The 18,419-nt window shown below is 38.2% G+C and overlaps 3 long non-coding RNA genes across 3 annotated transcripts; 2 read left to right on the top strand and 1 right to left on the bottom strand.

Annotated features, from left to right (window-relative positions):
- The first annotated feature begins 1,802 nt into the window (after nt 1-1,802).
- LOC141164971 (uncharacterized) lies at nt 1,803-4,375 on the top strand. Its single transcript, XR_012251006.1, has 3 exons — nt 1,803-1,864; nt 2,502-2,735; nt 2,821-4,375. It is a non-coding gene; the product is annotated as an uncharacterized lncRNA (long non-coding RNA).
- Nucleotides 4,376-6,990: 2,615 nt separating this feature from the next.
- LOC141165500 (uncharacterized) lies at nt 6,991-8,920 on the bottom strand. The gene is made up of 2 exons (XR_012251164.1): nt 8,796-8,920; nt 6,991-8,691 (listed from the first exon to the last, which is right to left on the bottom strand). It is a non-coding gene; the product is annotated as an uncharacterized lncRNA (long non-coding RNA).
- Nucleotides 8,921-8,935: 15 nt separating this feature from the next.
- On the top strand, nt 8,936-11,700 carry LOC141165499 (uncharacterized). Its single transcript, XR_012251163.1, has 4 exons — nt 8,936-9,119; nt 9,595-9,652; nt 9,755-9,895; nt 10,000-11,700. It is a non-coding gene; the product is annotated as an uncharacterized lncRNA (long non-coding RNA).
- Nucleotides 11,701-18,419: the final 6,719 nt, after the last annotated feature.

The raw sequence follows: 18,419 nt of genomic DNA, 5'->3' as shown, positions 1-18,419 counted from the left end.
ACATACATTTCTGGATTTCCAGGATATTTCCGAAATCCTCTTCGGAAAATACACTTAGGATAACTGCTCAGTGACCATGGTAAGAGACGAGGCCCTCTAGATTTATACCTCTTAACTAATTAGATATGAAAGAAGTTAGCTGTGAATAGAAGGGAGGCAAGACAAGGAGGAAGGTAAGAATTAAACAAATGGAATAAATTAACAGACAGGAGATAAGAGAAGTTTGCTACTAACACAGCAGGTAGTTGAATAGGAAGAGGACATACCAGCATAACACAGACACACAGTTTTAATGGGGTTTAATCAGTATGCAGACTGTTGTAAGATGGGACATACCAGCATAACACAAGACACACAGTTTGGAATAGGGTTCAACCATTATGCAGACTAATGCAAGTTGAGACAACCATTTTTGGATTTCCAGGATATTTCCGTTATCCACTTCTGAAAATACACTTAGGATAACTGCTCAGAGACAATAGAAAGAGACCAGGACCTCTAGAGTTATACATCTTAAGTAATTAGATATAAAAGAGGCCATCCCTGAATAGAAGGGAGGCGACATAGGGAGACAGGTAAAAATTAAACAAATGGGATAAATTAACAGACATGAAATGAGAGAAGTTTGCCACCAACACAGAAGGGTATTGAATAGGAAGAGAACATACCATCACATCTCAGACACACAGTTTTCAATGGGGTTCAAGCAGTATGGAAACTACTGCAATTTGGTACATAGATTTCTGTATTTTCAGAATATTCCCGTTATCCACTTCAGAAATTGGACTTAAGATAATTGCGTAGAGACCACTGTCAGAGACTAGGCTCTCTAGAATTAAACTTCTAAACTAATTAGATATGAAAGAAGCCAGCTGTGTATAGAAGGGATGAGACACAGGGAGACAGGTAAGAAATAAACAAATCTGATAAATTAACAGACAGTAGAAAAGAGAAGCTTGCTACCAACACACAAGGGTATTGAATAGGAAGAGGACATACCAGCATAACAAAAACACACAGTTTTTAATGGGGTTCTATCACTATACAGACTATTGCAGGTCGGTGTTATGCACTGCAACTAAGAACTAAGGAATAGGAGGGAAAAGCTGTCCCTGCACTGAGACTCAGCTTATACCGTACGCTGGGGTGGGTGCCCTATTCCTTGTGAATAGCCCTACTGACACTCCTGCACTGAACTCAAAAGAAGACTTGGAGGAAGGGGAAAAGGGTGTCTCTAAAACATCTAAAAACTGGGAGCAAAAACAGGAGACCTCCTAACAGAAAAGTTAGTTGCAGAAATGAAGATTAACACTAGTACTACTGAGGTAGTCATTTTGACTACTTCGCACTATGTATTTCTCCTCTGTGACTAAATTTTTGGGAATTACGGCTTGAGACTCGGTGAATTTTCCTCAAATAGGATGTTAAAAAAGATTTTGTGGCAATAAATAATTTAGGTGCAAAAATTGCGCATTTATTTCAACATTCACCTATAACTACTAAAGGTAGTCATTTTGACTACCTGCTATATTTTGCTGTCCTTTTGTCACTAAAAGTTGCTGTAAAGTTTTGTGAATAATTTTTTCACTGTATCTTATTTACCCTGATGTTCATATAGATGTAGTTCAATTCAGATGTCAACTTTTCACATTTTCATTGTGTTACCTGGTTGTATTACTGTGTATTGTTGATCTGAATAGAGCTTTTTTGTAAAACTGTAGGCTCTTATCTCATGCTAACGAAGGGCGGTGTTTTTCTCTGGTCCTAGCAGTAGACAGTAAGTCTGGATAGTAAATTACTTTCATTTCACTTGGAGAGACAAAGACAACAGATGCAGACATAAGAGCTCTGAAAACTCCTACAGGTATATACAACATTTTATCGGCATATTATTCGATTATTTTGTACTGTTCAGTGTGAAGCAGCAATTTTTTTGGGGAAAAACTATATTTGCATACAGCTTGATGTTATTAGTTATAGTTTACAGCTAGAAAGAATATTTTTTATCTGCAAATGGGCAATATGCATGAATAAAGCAATAATGCAATGTAATGGTTTATGAGGCGAAAACGATAAAAATTACGTGTTTTTTTTAATTTTTCTTTTGTTTATGATCAACCATGTTCACATACAGTATAATTCTGTGAAAAAAATGTATAAATAAACTAAAACATTAAGACTTTTATAGGTCCAGTCAAAAATGACTGAACATTATATTTGTATAGTGGTAGCAAACAGAACAGCAGGGATATGTTACTGGTGATTATCATTGTATGATGTGTTATATGAATATATACTGTATATATGTCCAGTATTGCTATTTTCTGTTGTAGTTTTACAATGATCCTAGCAATAAAAGTTGTAAAGGACCCCCTGCATCTACCTCAATGAATTGTTAGGAAAGACTTTAGCTGTCTGTCGACTGATTCAACCCACCTACGTTTGAAGGTGGCAGAACATGTATTATTTCTTATAGTTTTCATTTCATTTCTATTTTTCAGCAGTGAACCAGTGAACTCTCAAGTGGAATTTCTCCAATTTACTAATATGGCTAGAAGACGTGCGGTAAAGCCTGAAGATATTCTGTCTATTTTGCAATCCATACCAGAGGATGAATCGGAATCCGAATGTCAGGATACTCAAATTGATACGGACAGTGATGAAGATTTCAATCCTCAAAACATTTCGAGTGAATCTGAAGACTCAGAAGAAACAAATCTGGAAGGTAAGGGAAGGTAAGTAGTTATGTGTATTTATTTGTTCTTCCACACACTGAGTTACTAAACAAAAATTCTAAATATTCATCAACTTTTTTGCCAGACGTTGCAAGCTCATCAACTGGGGATCAGGCTCATGCGTTGATGTTGCCTCGCGACCATCCTCCCGGTCGTGGACAGAAAAAATCTGCAAAACTTCTCAGATATGTATCCACAACAGAAGACGATGGCGGCGAAGGCGATGCAACCAACACCACAGAAGGCGAATCTCCAGGAATACTAGTTTCAGCTGATGGTATTCAATGGAAACCTCTTGAGATTGGAGAAAACTTACCTGGTAGGCGGGCAAAACAAAACATTCTTAGAGAAGCACCCGGCCCTAGAGGATACGCCAGAAGAAATATAATTAGTGATAGTCCTTTGAGTACATGGAGATTATTTTTTGATTCATTTATCTTGACTCACATAAAGAACTGTACTATTGCAGAAGCACACCGGAACAATAATGAAGAGTTTACTCTTTCTGATGAGGAGCTACATGCATTTCTAGCAATATTTTATGTCCGTGGACTATCGGGCACGAGCCATCACTCTATTGCAACTATATGGTCAAATGACTGGGGAATACCGTTATGCAAAGCGATAATGTCTAGGGACCGTTTTGCAGAAATTATGCATTACCTCAGATTTGATGAGAAGTCCAATCAGTAGTGTAGCAGACCTATCTTTCGTCAAACTCAATTTGACAGGTGCCACGCCCCCTATCAAAGTGTATCAAAGTGTGTAGCCACACCCCTCATCCCCTCCCCTATCAGTTTGTGTGTTGTATCTTATTCATCATTTTATATGAATTTTATATGAGTTTGATGCTGCTATCTGATTATTTACTCTTATTTGATAGTGTATGAGTTTATCTGAGTTACAACTACCCCCCAAGTATATAAAGTGTGTGTTTTATACGGATGTATAAAGCAAAGACACAGTAAAAGTATTAAGCGATTTTATAGCCTCAACATTTTATTCTCATTTTATATGAGTTTTATAGCCCAAGACTTTATTCTTATTTGATAGGCTGATACTTATTGTTTGGGCATATTATGTATATGGCCAAGTTACAATTCTCATTTTATATGAGTTTATAGCCTCAACATTTTATTCTCATTTTATATGAGTTTTATAGCCCAAGACTTTATTCTTATTTGATAGGCTGATACTTATTGCTTGGGCATATTATCTATTTGGCATGAAGATTCTCATTTTATATGAGTTTATAGCCTCAACATTTTATTCTCATTTTATATGAGTTTTATAGCCCAAGACTTTATTCTTATTTGATAGGCTGATACTTATTGCTTGGGCATATTATGTATATGGCCAAGTTACAATTGTCATTTTATATGAGTTTATAGCCTCAACATTTTATTCTCATTTTATATGAGTTTTATAGCCCAAGACTTTATTCTTATTTGATAGGCTGATATTTTATATGAGTTTTATAGCCCAAGACTTTATTCTTATTTGATAGGCTGATACTTATTGCTTGGGCATATTATGTATATGGCCAAGTTACAATTCTCATTTTATATGAGTTTATAGCCTCAACATTTTATTCTCATTTTATATGAGTTTTATAGCCCAAGACTTTATTCTTATTTGATAGGCTGATACTTATTGCTTGGGCATATTATGTATATGGCCAAGTTACAATTATCATTTTATATGAGTTTTATATCCCCATACTGTTTATTTGATAGTGTGGATCTTATTGCTTGGCCATATTATCTATATGGCCAAGTTACAACTACCCCCAAGTATATAAAGTGTGTGTTTTATACGGATGTAAAAAGTAAAGACACAGTAAAAGTATTAAAAGATTTTATTTTTTTAAAGATAAATACATCTCCAAGACATTTCAAAGACAAAAACCACACTTTCACAAATGGTGAGATTCATGAATCAGGCATGTTACGCATATTGAACCAATTTCTGAACACGTTGAAGGATGGTGATGCAATTAGCTGTGGCCACACAGGGAAGTGTAACATTTATAGTTCTTCACAGACCAGATGCCGAAAGATGGTGAAGCAATTAGTTGTGATCACAAAATCGCACACATCTCTGCTTATAAAGACAGCTTTTATTATTATACTTTGAATGTGCAGATAAGAGTGATGTTACAAGACCTGAGACTATTGCATCATTTTCACGCTTATTATCACCAAAACACTTTAAGACCTTATTGAAGGACAAACCACGGGCTAGATTAAGTTTATAGCCTCAACATTTTATTCTCATTTTATATGAGTTTTATAGCCCAAGACTTTATTCTTATTTGATAGGCTGATACTTATTTCTTGGGCATATTATGTATATGGCCAAGTTACAATTATCATTTTATATGAGTTTTATATCCCCATACTGTTTATTTGATAGTGTGGATCTTATTGCTTGGGCATATTTTCTATATGGCCAAGTTACAACTACCCCCAAGTATATAAAGTGTGTGTCTTATACGGATGTAAAAAGCAAAGACACAGTAAAAGTATTAAAAGATTTTATTGTTTTAAAAAATAAATACATCTCAAAGACATTTCAATAATATAAAAATCCTTACAGAATATTATAAAAAGTATCACAAGTACAATTAATATACAATTCTTACAAAATAATATAAAAAGTGTTACATTCACATGTACCAAAATGCATGTAATAATAATAATATACATTATTACATTTCTTGCAGATTAATATAGAGTGTTACAATTCAGTCAGATCATTTATCCAATACAACACTTACATCGTGAGCCACATGGATTGTAGTAATGGTAGAGACCTTTTTTTTTAGGCAGCAAAATTCCTTGTGTGATACCTAATGATGGAGAGTGTAAAGATTGAATTGTGCGGGTTGGTGTGGATAGCGTCCGGGGTGTAGATACATCGCTACCTTCACTGATGGAAATTTTTAATCCATCTAAAAGCTGTCTAGTAGTGGGATTGGCCACAACTGTAGATGGAATATTTAGCTCTGCCATTGCCTGCATAAATGAATCCCAACCCCGAGGCAGATTCCTGCTGGCCAGGGCATGGCTCTGTGTTGTACTACGTACCAAATCCAGCAAGTTAGATCCTGGTATTACAGTTCCTTTGAAAATAAATTCGCTTTTATCATTCCAGGAGGTAACATTTTTATTTTGCAGCAGCCTGTTTAGTAAAAATTCAGCATTCTTTTTATATCGTTCGTTTACATGGCTTACAATTTCACTGACCTCTTGATTTTTATCAGGGCCTGAATTTGGCAATTGTTGCTGATCAGATTCAGGAGGGCTAACGAGATTTAAAGTTGTTACTTCTTTTGAACTGTGCCTCGCATGTACCAAGTATCGTTGTAGCACGGAACTATACATTTTAATTTTCACATCATCGGGTATGTCACGACGTTGTAAAACTGCGCTAATTTCATCATCAAGACAACGAATAACACCAGACCCTCCACAAATCTGATGTGGGGAAAAGAGAGAGAGATTTCATCATATAGTTTTTGCCAGCATGAATAAAACCAAACAATATTATTGGGTTTGTGAGAAAAATGAGTTTCAATATTATGTAACAGCTGTTTTACAAAATAGCCCTTTCCAGAATTAGACGGGCCGGCTAGAATGCAGGAGAATGGGTGTTGTAGCCGCGGATCCATCACAATACTCAACTAATAGCCAAATGGCAGGGTGGTGAAGTCGTCTAATAGGCACCGCTTTGTGTAAACGCACTTTTGTGTTTTGCGCAGTGGCCTTGTTTCAATGTCCCAGTACTTTTTATTTCTCACAATGCCTGGCTGTTCTACGACAATTCGCTTCTGTGTTTCTGTGTCAGAATTATGCGGGTAGTCCAGAACTAAATCTTTCAGACTGCTAAAATTAATAGATTGAGTGTTACCGACATTTAGTGTTATACCCTTAACTTTTAAGACAGTTTTACCAGTGTTGAGTTTGTATCCGTAAGTTTTGGGACCCGCAGATACAAACTCTGTGATGTGAGTGTCATCGGGTATCTCACTGGTCAGGTCACCCAGGTAATCGCCTAAAGTCGGCTGCCACTCACTTTCCCTCTGCACAAAAATAACCGAATCTGTGTCGTGATAAAGACACCTCTCCTGCAACCGGCCCAGCAGAGAATAGAGCTCTAGCCGGGCATACGCGGTTGTAAAACACGCTATAAAAATGTTTGTGTTTTTGTTGACCGTGTGGTGTCCTTTTGCATATTTCCAGTTAATGGTTGCAGTTTCATCATCAATGAAATGTAACATTGAAATGTCATAGTAAGGTAGAAACACATGCTGAAAAAGCATCGGGGTTGCTAACAATGCTGGTACATGGTAAATTAGATCTCTGTGCAAACTTTCCCCATAAAGAATTTAAGAAAAGTTTGGAGATCTGTCTCTTTGCAGGATTCACGCCTATATTTTCAGGCCGTAATTGTACACCTTCTTTTTCAAGAAAGGAGTCAATGTACTGTTTTTTCTTGACAACGTCACTGCACCAGCTGGGATAACCCGAAGCCTCCTGCTTATCCCGAAGATGTAATTTAATGTAGGGGGCAAACAGATCATCAGTGCTGTTAGGAAAATGCCATATTTCGTAGATGTGTGCGATCCTATACCTTTTTTCTATGGCCAGCTCAAGCTCTATAGTGCACCATGTACCTGTCGGGGAATGCTCTTCATCACTATGTGCACAAACATCCGTTTGTGAATTTACAACGCATGTGTAGCAAAGGGGGAACATTAACTTTTTGTTGAGTTTTACAGGGAGAACTGGAAAGAATAAATCTCTCGGAGGGTAGACCTTGACTTTAGCAATGCCAAAGTATTTTTTAATGAAACCAAAATCATCATAGATGATATCTGGGTGGCCTACAGGGTATGTTTTAGTTTTGTTTACAAAGGGATAAAGACTGGTGAAATCATAGTAATGTAATGTCTCCCCATCTCTCAGACTGTGATAGAGTTTAATGGCGTTAGTTCGCCCGCCATAAAGAGCATCGCGTGGGTCTAAAGGTGTTGGGAATTCCATTTGGAGAAGAAATGTTTGAAGGTTAGAATCTTTTTCAACCATTTCACCCCAGTCGTGCTCCCACATCACTCTTACGCTGTATCCGCAGCACTGCAAGTAACGCTTTTTAGCTAAAAAGGCGTAATATAACTGGCCATAAGATGTATTTGTGACTTTATTTGTGTCATTTTCATTGTAACATACAGGACACCCATGATAAAAACAACCCTGAAATTCAAATGCTACATGCTGTTTGTTAACATAGGCGTAACCATCTAAAAAATATCTCCCGACTTGTTTTTCGCCGCCCCTCAAAGCATGCTGAATGGTAATTTTCTCTGTATGTGCTACATACATGACCCACTGTATAGCGGGTGACGAGTAGCGCTTTTTTGTCTTGTGATAATTATCACCGGGTAAAATGGCGATGGTTTTTTTTTTGGTAGAAATTTAAATCTGTACATTGCCATACATACAGAGGCCAGGGTGATGAGTTGAAAAGGATCAACACATCGGGACACTACAATTTTTTTCTTTTGCAGCTTACAGTATGTTTTAACATTTTTTCTCGTCATTTCCATAATACGCTCTCTGTAAAGTTCACACGAGCGTCTCAAAATCTCAACATCTTGCTGACAATAAGATTTTAGCTCAGCCTTAAAGTCAAAAGTTGAATTTTTCCCGGCCTTTTAGCTGCTTTAGAATCGTGGTTGGTTCTAGCAACAGACCCCGCATGAAGCAATTTGCCGCCTGTATAAAAATTTTGTATTTAGTTTCATGTGTAAATACATATGAACAACTGTTGTTTTTCAAAGAGACGTGACCTTTTCTTTTCCTATTCATCAGGTGGTGTGGTGTTCTCGACTTTTTAGGTGGATTAGAAGTCAGCGTGTTTTCCGGCGTATACGTCGCCTGCAGCACCCCTGCATCTGTATACATATTAGAATTTACATTCATGTATAAATACACAGGATGAAACATTGTGTAAATAGATAGGTGTGTGCATATATGTATTTATATAGTTGGAGCATACCACTGATCGGCTGTTGTAAATTAGTTTCGCTTGTCTCTCCTGCAGTGCTGGTACAGGCCATAGTTTCTGCAGCTGCGATACCAGTAACATCAATATTCATATCTGCTAGAATATCGTCAAGTTCGCGTACAATCAAGAATCATTGTGGAGAGGCGTAACTGGGCTGTGTTTGTGGGTGTTTGTGGGAGTTAACAGAAGGTGTGTTTTTCTGGTAGCATCCTTTATATTCATGTATTCTTCCAGCCTGATAGCATGACACACAGCTCTGAGACAGAAAGTGTTGATCCATAGCAACATTCCTCACAGCTCAGATCGGGTCTAAAAGTAAGTATAATCAGCCCATTACGCATTATCTAGTTATTTTGTCTTACCACTATACCCAGTTGTTTAATTATGTTTAAGCGTGCATAGTTAAAGGTATTATTTGTTTTAATAATTTAGTCATATATTCAAAATGCTACAACTGAAATAACATAATAGTTACTAGATGTTAATGATCACTAAATAGAGCATTCACTGCACAGTGTTTAATCATGTATAAAGAGTTTACCCTGTATTAGTTTGGTAGTTTTGCTTGCTTAATATAGTGGTATTTATGCGGCTGCTTTTAATTTACATGATGTGTAACATAATCTACTTCTTTTAAAGTTATATTAATTATATAAAATGCAGAAAATTTTCTAGTTTCAGTATTATACCGTACTTGAATGCAGGCAGTCGTCATTCAAATCACTATTGTATTACTATAGATTTAGTACAGGTAGCACAGAAAATTCACACATACTTAATTTTATTTTAGATGGAAGGACAAAATTTTGTGGATCCATACGTTGACATGCTTACAGATACAGAATTAGGTATGCATTACATCGAATATAGCTAGAATTGTTATTATCTTATTTCAATTATATGTAGATGTTTTATATATTATTTTTATATTTCATTCTTTCTTGTTAAAGCGGCGTATATGGATTGCGAGCTTGACGATATTCTAGCAGATATGAATATTGATGTTACTGGTATCGCAGCTGCAGAAACTATGGCCTGTACCAGCACTGCAGGAGAGACAAGCGAAACTAATTTACAACAGCCGATCAGTGGTATGCTCCAACTATATAAATACATATATGCACACACCTATCTATTTACACAATGTTTCATCCTGTGTATTTATACATGAATGTAAATTCTAATATGTATACAGATGCAGGGGTGCTGCAGGCGACGTATACGCCGGAAAACACGCTGACTTCTAATCCACCTAAAAAGTCGAGAACACCACACCACCTGATGAATAGGAAAAGAAAAGGTCACGTCTCTTTGAAAAACAACAGTTGTTCATATGTATTTACACATGAAACTAAATACAAAATTTTTATACAGGCGGCAAATTGCTTCATGCGGGGTCTGTTGCTAGAACCAACCACGATTCTAAAGCAGCTAAAAGGCCGGGAAAAATTCAACTTTTGACTTTAAGGCTGAGCTAAAATCTTATTGTCAGCAAGATGTTGAGATTTTGAGACGCTCGTGTGAACTTTACAGAGAGCGTATTATGGAAATGACGAGAAAAAATGTTAAAACATACTGTAAGCTGCAAAAGAAAAAAATTGTAGTGTCCCGATGTGTTGATCCTTTTCAACTCATCACCCTGGCCTCTGTATGTATGGCAATGTACAGATTTAAATTTCTACCAAAAAAAAAACCATCGCCATTTTACCCGGTGATAATTATCACAAGACAAAAAAGCGCTACTCGTCACCCGCTATACAGTGGGTCATGTATGTAGCACATACAGAAAACATTACCATTCAGCATGCTTTGAGGGGCGGCGAAAAACAAGTCGGGAGATATTTTTTAGATGGTTACGCCTATGTTAACAAACAGCATGTAGCATTTGAATTTCAGGGTTGTTTTTATCATGGGTGTCCTGTATGTTACAATGAAAATGACACAAATAAAGTCACAAATACATCTTATGGCCAGTTATATTACGCCTTTTTAGCTAAAAAGCGTTACTTGCAGTGCTGCGGATACAGCGTAAGAGTGATGTGGGAGCACGACTGGGGTGAAATGGTTGAAAAAGATTCTAACCTTCAAACATTTCTTCTCCAAATGGAATTCCCAACACCTTTAGACCCACGCGATGCTCTTTATGGCGGGCGAACTAACGCCATTAAACTCTATCACAGTCTGAGAGATGGGGAGACATTACATTACTATGATTTCACCAGTCTTTATCCCTTTGTAAACAAAACTAAAACATACCCTGTAGGCCACCCAGATATCATCTATGATGATTTTGGTTTCATTAAAAAATACTTTGGCATTGCTAAAGTCAAGGTCTACCCTCCGAGAGATTTATTCTTTCCAGTTCTCCCTGTAAAACTCAACAAAAAGTTAATGTTCCCCCTTTGCTACACATGCGTTGTAAATTCACAAACGGATGTTTGTGCACATAGTGATGAAGAGCATTCCCCGACAGGTACATGGTGCACTATAGAGCTTGAGCTGGCCATAGAAAAAGGGTATAGGATCGCACACATCTACGAAATATGGCATTTTCCTAACAGCACTGATGATCTGTTTGCCCCCTACATTAAATTACATCTTCGGGATAAGCAGGAGGCTTCGGGTTATCCCAGCTGGTGCAGTGACGTTGTCAAGAAAAAACAGTACATTGACTCCTTTCTTGAAAAAGAAGGTGTACAATTACGGCCTGAAAATATAGGCGTGAATCCTGCAAAGAGACAGATCTCCAAACTTTTCTTAAATTCTTTATGGGGAAAGTTTGCACAGAGATCTAATTTACCATGTACCAGCATTGTTAGCAACCCCGATGCTTTTTCAGCATGTGTTTCTACCTTACTATGACATTTCAATGTTACATTTCATTGATGATGAAACTGCAACCATTAACTGGAAATATGCAAAAGGACACCACACGGTCAACAAAAACACAAACATTTTTATAGCGTGTTTTACAACCGCGTATGCCCGGCTAGAGCTCTATTCTCTGCTGGGCCGGTTGCAGGAGAGGTGTCTTTATCACGACACAGATTCGGTTATTTTTGTGCAGAGGGAAAGTGAGTGGCAGCCGACTTTAGGCGATTACCTGGGTGACCTGACCAGTGAGATACCCGATGACACTCACATCACAGAGTTTGTATCTGCGGGTCCCAAAACTTACGGATACAAACTCAACACTGGTAAAACTGTCTTAAAAGTTAAGGGTATAACACTAAATGTTGGTAACACTCAATCTATTAATTTTAGCAGTCTGAAAGATTTAGTTCTGGACTACCCGCATAATTCTGACACAGAAACACAGAAGCGAATTGTCGTAGAACAGCCGGGCATTGTGAGAAATAAAAAGTACTGGGACATTGAAACAAGGCCACTGCGCAAAACACAAAAGTGCGTTTACACAAAGCGGTGCCTATTAGACGACTTCACCACCCTGCCATTTGGCTATTATTTGAGTATTGTGATGGATCCGCGGCTACAACACCCATTCTCCTGCATTCTAGCCGGCCCGTCTAATTCTGGAAAGAGCTATTTTGTAAAACAGCTGTTACATAATATTGAAACTCATTTTTCTCACAAACCCAATAATATTGTTTGGTTTTATTCATGCTGGCAAAAACTATATGATGAAATCTCTCTCTCTTTTCCCCACATCAGATTTGTGGAGGGTCTGGTGTTATTCGTTGTCTTGATGATGAAATTAGCGCAGTTTTACAATGTCGTGACATACCCGATGATGTGAAAATTAAAATGTATAGTTCCGTGCTACAACGATACTTGGTACATGCGAGGCACAGTTCAAAAGAAGTAACAACTTTAAATCTCGTTAGCCCTCCTGAATCTGATCAGCAACAATTGCCAAATTCAGGCCCTGATAAAAATCAAGAGGTCAGTGAAATTGTAAGCCATGTAAACGAACGATATAAAAAGAATGCTGAATTTTTACTAAACAGGCTGCTGCAAAATAAAAATGTTACCTCCTGGAATGATAAAAGCGAATTTATTTTCAAAGGAACTGTAATACCAGGATCTAACTTGCTGGATTTGGTACGTAGTACAACACAGAGCCATGCCCTGGCCAGCAGGAATCTGCCTCGGGGTTGGGATTCATTTATGCAGGCAATGGCAGAGCTAAATATTCCATCTACAGTTGTGGCCAATCCCACTACTAGACAGCTTTTAGATGGATTAAAAATTTCCATCAGTGAAGGTAGCGATGTATCTACACCCCGGAGGCTATCCACACCAACCCGCACAATTCAATCTTTACACTCTCCATCATTAGGTATCACACAAGGAATTTTGCTGCCTAAAAAAAAAGGTCTCTACCATTACTACAATCCATGTGGCTCACGATGTAAGTGTTGTATTGGATAAATGATCTGACTGAATTGTAACACTCTATATTAATCTGCAAGAAATGTAATAATGTATATTATTATTATTACATGCATTTTGGTACATGTGAATGTAACACTTTTTATATTATTTTGTAAGAATTGTATATTAATTGTACTTGTGATACTTTTTATAATATTCTGTAAGGATTTTTATATTATTGAAATGTCTTTGAGATGTATTTATTTTTTAAAACAATAAAATCTTTTAATACTTTTACTGTGTCTTTGCTTTTTACATCCGTATAAGACACACACTTTATATACTTGGGGGTAGTTGTAACTTGGCCATATAGAAAATATGCCCAAGCAATAAGATCCACACTATCAAATAAACAGTATGGGGATATAAAACTCATATAAAATGATAATTGTAACTTGGCCATATACATAATATGCCCAAGAAATAAGTATCAGCCTATCAAATAAGAATAAAGTCTTGGGCTATAAAACTCATATAAAATGAGAATAAAATGTTGAGGCTATAAACTTAATCTAGCCCGTGGTTTGTCCTTCAATAAGGTCTTAAAGTGTTTTGGTGATAATAAGCGTGAAAATGATGCAATAGTCTCAGGTCTTGTAACATCACTCTTATCTGCACATTCAAAGTATAATAATAAAAGCTGTCTTTATAAGCAGAGATGTGTGCGATTTTGTGATCACAACTAATTGCTTCACCATCTTTCGGCATCTGGTCTGTGAAGAACTATAAATGTTACACTTCCCTGTGTGGCCACAGCTAATTGCATCACCATCCTTCAACGTGTTCAGAAATTGGTTCAATATGCGTAACATGCCTGATTCATGAATCTCACCATTTGTGAAAGTGTGGTTTTTGTCTTTGAAATGTCTTGGAGATGTATTTATCTTTAAAAAAATAAAATCTTTTAATACTTTTACTGTGTCTTTACTTTTTACATCCGTATAAAACACACACTTTATATACTTGGGGGTAGTTGTAACTTGGCCATATAGATAATATGGCCAAGCAATAAGATCCACACTATCAAATAAACAGTATGGGGATATAAAACTCATATAAAATGATAATTGTAACTTGGCCATATACATAATATGCCCAAGCAATAAGTATCAGCCTATCAAATAAGAATAAAGTCTTGGGCTATAAAACTCATATAAAATGAGAATAAAATGTTGAGGCTATAAACTCAGATAAACTCATACACTATCAAATAAGAGTAAATAATCAGCTATTTTGTCTTTGAAATGTCTTGGAGCTGTATTTATCTTTAAAAAAAAAAATAAAATCTTTTAATACTTTTACTGTGTCTTTGCTTTTTACATCCGTATAAAACACACACTTTATATACTTGGGGGTAGTTGTAACTTGGCCATATAGATAATATGGCCAAGCAATAAGATCCACACTATCAAATAAACAGTATGGGGATATAAAACTCATATAAAATGATAATTGTAACTTGGCCATATACATAATATGCCCAAGCAATAAGTATCAGCCTATCAAATAAGAATAAAGTCTTGGGCTATAAAACTCATATAAAATGAGAATAAAATGTTGAGGCTATAAACTCATATAAAATGAGAATTGTAACTTGGCCATATACATAATATGCCCAAGCAATAAGTATCAGCCTATCAAATAAGAATAAAGTCTTGGGCTATAAAACTCATATAAAATATCAGCCTATCAAATAAGAATAAAGTCTTGGGCTATAAAACTCATATAAAATGAGAATAAAATGTTGAGGCTATAAACTCATATAAAATGACAATTGTAACTTGGCCATATACATAATATGCCCAAGCAATAAGTATCAGCCTATCAAATAAGAATAAAGTCTTGGGCTATAAAACTCATATAAAATGAGAATAAAATGTTGAGGCTATAAACTCATATAAAATGAGAATCTTCATGCCAAATAGATAATATGCCCAAGCAATAAGTATCAGCCTATCATATAAGAATAAAGTCTTGGGCTATAAAACTCATATAAAATGAGAATAAAATGTTGAGGCTATAAACTCATATAAAATGAGAATTGTAACTTGGCCATATACATAATATGCCCAAACAATAAGTATCAGCCTATCAAATAAGAATAAAGTCTTGGGCTATAAAACTCATATAAAATGAGAATAAAATGTTGAGGCTATAAAATCGCTTAATACTTTTACTGTGTCTTTGCTTTATACATCCGTATAAAACACACACTTTATATACTTGGGGGGTAGTTGTAACTCAGATAAACTCATACACTATCAAATAAGAGTAAATAATCAGATAGCAGCATCAAACTCATATAAAATTCATATAAAATGATGAATAAGATACAACACACAAACTGATAGGGGAGGGGATGAGGGGTGTGGCTACACACTTTGATACACTTTGATAGGGGGCGTGTCACCTGTCAAATTGAGTTTGACGAAAGATAGGTCTGCTACACTACTCGCAGTGCATGTCTGTCTTATTGCATGTCATCAAAGCACACAGAGTATATCACTTATTTTGTGTGCCACAAAAGTGCGTCGTGTATGTGGTGTTTTGTGTGCCATCAAAGCATGTAGTGTATGTCTGTCATTTTGCATGCCACTGAAACACGGAGTGTTTGTCTGGCGTTTTGCGAGCCACCGAATAACACAGTGTTTGTCTGGCATTTTACGTGCCACCGAAGCACGGTGTTTTCCTTTTTGCATATGACCAAATCAAGTAGTGTTTGGTATTTTACTTGCCATCGAAGCACGTAGTGTTTAACGTTTTGCATATGACTGAAGTACGCAGTGTTTGTCTGGCGTTGTGAGTGCCACAAAAGCACGCAGTGTTTGTCTGGCATTTTGCGTGCCACCAAAAGACGCAGTGTTTAGTGTTTTGCATACCACCAAAGCATGCAATGTTTGGCGATTTGCGTATGACCAAAGCACGCAGTGTTTGTCTGGCATTTTGCGTATAACTGAAGAACGCAGTGTTTGGCGTTTTGCGTGCCACCAAAGCACACAGCGTTTGTCTGGTGTTTTGCGTGCCACCAAAGCACGGTGTTTGTCTGGTGTTTTGCGTGCCACCAAGCACGCAGTCTTTGTCTGGTCTTTTGCGTGCCACCAAAGCACACATTCTTTGTCTGGCGTTTTGCGTGCCACTGAAGCATGCAGTGTATGTCTGACATTTCGCGTGCCACTGAAGCACGGCAGTGTCTGTCTGGCGTTTTTCGTGCCACCGAAGAACACAGTGTTTCATTGTCGTTTTGCGTGCCAACAAAGCACGCAGTGTTTCTCTGGCCTTTTGCATGCCACCAAAGCACGCAGTGTTTGTCTGGGGTTTTGCATGCCACCGAAGTATGCAGTGTATGTCTGGCGTTTTGCGTGACACCGGGGCACGCAGTGTTTCTCTCGAATTTTTCGTGCCACTGAAGAACGCAGTGTTTGTCTGGCGTTTTGCATGCCACCAAAGGACGCAGTGTTTGTCTGGCATTTTGCGTGCCACCAAAGGACGCAGTGTTTGGAGTTTTGAGTACCACCAAAGGATGCAGTGTTTGGCTATTTGCGTATAACCGAAGCACACAGTGTTTGTCTGGCGTTTTGCATGCCACCAAAGCACGGCGTTTGTCTGGCGCTTTGCTTATAACTGAAGAACGCAGTGTTTGTCATTTTGCGTGCCATCAAAGTACGCAGTGTTTGTCTGGCGTTTTGCGTGCCACCAAAGCAAGCAGCGTTTGTCTGGCGTTTTGCGAATGACCGAAGCACGCAGTGTTTGTCTGGCGTTTTGCGTGTCACTGAAGCACGTACTATTTGTCTGGTGTTTTGCGTATGACCACAGTATGCAGTGTTTGTCTGGCATTTTGCGTGCCACAAAAGCACGCAGTGTTTGCCTGAAGTTTTGCGTGCTACCGAAAGTATGCAGCGTATGTCTGGCGTTTCGCGTGCCATTGAAGCACGCAGTGTTTGTCTGCCGTTTTGCGTGCCACCAAAGCACGCAGTGTTTGGCGATTTGTGTATGACCAAAGCAAGCAGTGTTTGTCTGGCATTTTGCGTGCCACCAAAGTATGCAGTGTTTAGCGTTTAGCATGCCATCGAAGAACACAGTGTTTGTCTGGCGTTTTGCATGCCACCAAAGCACGCAGTGTTTGTCTGGCATTTTGCGTGCCACCAATGCACGCAGTGTTTATCTGGTGTTTTTCGTGCCACCGGGGCACGCAGTGTTTGGCGTTTTGCGTGCCACCAAAGCACACAGTGTTTGGCGTTTTGCGTGCCACTGAAGTATGCAGTGTATGTCTGCCGTTTTGCGTGCCCCCGGGGCACGCAGTGTTTAACTGGCGTTTTGCATATGACCGAGGCACGCAGTGTTTAACTGGTGTTTTGAGTATGATCAAAGCACGTAGTGTTTGTCTGGTATTTAGTGAATGACAAAAGCATGCAGTGTTTGCCGTTTTGCATGTGACCGTAGCATGCAGTGTTTGTCTGGCGTTTTGCATATGACCGAAGCACCCAGTGTTTGTCTAGCGTTTTGCATATGACCGAAGCAAGCAGTGTTTGTCTGGGGTTTTGCGTATAACCAATGCACGCAGTGTTTGTCTGGCGTTTTGCATGCCAACAAAGCACGCAGTGTTTGTCTGGCATTTTGCATTCTGACTGTAGCACGCAGTGTTTGTCTGGCGTTTTGCACATGACCGAATCACCCAGTGTTTGTCTAGCATTTTGCATATGACTGAAGCACGCAGTGTTTGTCTGGTGTTTTGCGTATGACCAAAGCACGCAGTGATTGTCTGGCGTTTTGCGTATGACAGAAGCACGCAGTGATTGTCCAGCGTTTTGCGTATGACCGAAGCACGCAGTGTTTGTCTGGCGTTTTGCATATGACCAAAGCACGCAGTGATTGTCCGTCGTTTTGCGTATGACCGAAGCACGCAATGTTTGTCTGGCGTTTTGCGTGCCACCAAAACATGAAGTGTTTGTCTGGCGTTTTGCGTGCCACCAAAGCACGCAGTGTTTGTCTGGCGTTTTGCTTGCCACCAACGCATGTAGTGTTTGTCTGGCGTTTTGCGTGCCACTGAAGCACGCATTGTTTGTTTGCTGTTTTGTGTGCTACGAGGGCACGCAGTGTTTCTCTGGCATTTTTCGTGCCACTGAAGAACACAGTGTTTGTCTTGCGTTTTGCGTATGACCGAAGCACACAGTGTTTGTCTGGCGTTTTGCGTATGACTGAAGCATGCAGTGTTTTTTCTGG

The sequence above is a fragment of the Phyllobates terribilis genome, unplaced genomic scaffold (assembly GCF_046119375.1).
Source record: "Phyllobates terribilis strain yellow unplaced genomic scaffold, ASM4611937v1 Scaffold_11__3_contigs__length_659146591, whole genome shotgun sequence".
NCBI classification, from domain to species: domain Eukaryota; kingdom Metazoa; phylum Chordata; class Amphibia; order Anura; family Dendrobatidae; genus Phyllobates; species Phyllobates terribilis.
The sequence above is the reverse complement of the archived record's forward strand: the minus strand, read 5'-3'. Positions and strand labels throughout refer to the sequence as shown.